Consider the following 2,200-nt stretch of genomic DNA (forward strand, 5'->3'; position numbering starts at 1 on the left):
CAGGCACACAGACAGACAGACAGGCAGACAGACAGACAGACAGAAGCTGATCCATCAGTCCCAAAAACTTTGAGTGAGAATTTAAACTGTTAACAGTAAAAGATTTAAACAACGGTTAATAAAATAATGTCAGTGTCTTCATACAGTAACAGGAGCAGCTTTCACCTGATTATATCAGAATATAATAATATAATATGTACATCATTAAACCGTGATATTTTATTCCTCTATAATAAACCTGTTGTTTCAGACACATCATCATTAATATCTCACACTGTTGCAACTTTACCTGCAATTATATTAAAGTTCTGCCATAATATAATAATAGTGTATAAAGTCCGGACTCACACATCAGTCTGGTTCTGTTCATAAAGAGCTTCCATCTCCTGCAGAACCTGCCGGAGTCCATCCTCCTGCAGACATTCAACCCAACTTTAATGTTTCCTCTAATGTTATTATCATAATCTCAGGTAGGATCAGACACATTTATAGTAGCATTAACATCAGGTGGATGATTCGGCAGCAGGCAGCGTTAAATATTAAAGAATATTAACTGTTTTTGCTCCATGTGCTGACAGACAGTCTGCAGGTTCTCACTGGAATAACTGTGACTGGGAGTTTCTAACTCTTCTATCTTCATCCATCGGTAACATTTCTCCGCCGGTGTGTTTTGATAACCGGGAAACCCTTAAAGTGACGGATAGTTGAATGCAGCTCTGCAGCTCTGCAGCTGCTGACTCACGTTGAAAGCGGGCAGCTGTCCGTCGCTCATCCGGTGAAGTTCTCTGATCAACTCGACGGATTTCTCACAGAACATCTTTATTATAAGATAATATGAGATAATATAAGATAATATGAGATAATCTGAATTTAACCGGTGAACTGATGACGCTCGCTGCTCGCGTCCGTTCAGTTTTCGCGGCAAAATCGGAGCTCCGTGTTGTGGTCACGTGACCGGAAGAGGCGACGCTCCGGTGGCCTCGTTGGGACAAACATGAAGCCGAACACTAGAAACGCTTTATTGGATGGACGATGAGGTGAACCCGCTCGGTGTTTGGCAGGCTGACAGGTAACAGGGTCAACTTCATTTACTGAGACAGTTTTTACTGCGGAAACAAGTTTACCGCCATAACTTCAATGTTTGTCTGACCGGTTAGCGAACATGATAAACCGGTCCGACAGCTTCCACTGCCGGTATTGGGCCACCGGGGGCCACCGGGGGCCGCACCGGGCCGCAGCGACCGACTCTCTGCCCTGACACAACCGTACACAACTTTATACTGAAGCTTGTTTGAGCCGCTTTTACTTTAAGCTCTTTAGCTTAGCTGCTAACTTCCTCTCGTGCTGCATTCAGGTGACCTGGGAAACGAGAGTGGCTCTGAAATGGTAAATATATAGTGGCAGTTGTGTGTTGACTTCAGGAACAACTACTGTAACTTTAATGAGGTCAAACAGTAAACGTTTGTTATTTAATCTTTGTATCAGTTAAATCAGACATTTCGTTCTGTTATTTTGCCCAAACCCGCCAGCTTGTAAGAGAACGAGGTGCACTTGAAGGCATCATGCACTACTTAAGTTTCTGTCCGATTTCCGTGAACCGGTTTTTGTTTTGGTTCTCTTTGCTCCGACGCTCCCCAGAGGTCGTGGACGCAGCACAGCGCGACCACGTGGTGGTGTTGCTGTCCTGTGATTGGCTGCGGCAGTTGTCTGCGGCTCTCAGTGCAGACACAGCGGGGACTCTGCTCCGTCCTCTCCGGCTCTCAGCGCTCCATCTCCGGCCACATAACGGCCTCCTCCCCGCCGACAGGCCCCGGTAGTCGGTGGTCCTCCGGTTAACGTTTGTTTCTGTTGTCATTTAACGTTTTCAGTGATGCGAAAGCGGAACAACTCGCTGACTGTGGAGCAGGACAGCGGGACCACTCTGCTGGACAGCGACCCGGACCTGAAGCAGCGGCCCGGCAGGGGAGCAGCGGGGCCCGCAGCGGGAGGCCGGCAGGGCCCGGGGGAGGACCGGAGCATGGGGAAACCGTTCCGGAGGTAAGACCGGTACCGAGACCGGTACCGAGACAGGTGTGTTCGCACCTGGACTGACTGAGGAGAATATTCATTATATATTTAATACAAAGACAAAATAACAACATAATGATGGAAATATTATTTAATATAAAGTTTAACTTTAATCTGAATTATTTGATGATAT

This window comes from Morone saxatilis, unplaced genomic scaffold (assembly GCF_004916995.1).
Source record: "Morone saxatilis isolate NCDOM2014 unplaced genomic scaffold, NCSU_SB_2.0 Contig18, whole genome shotgun sequence".
In the NCBI taxonomy this organism is placed as follows: Eukaryota; Metazoa; Chordata; class Actinopteri; family Moronidae; genus Morone; species Morone saxatilis.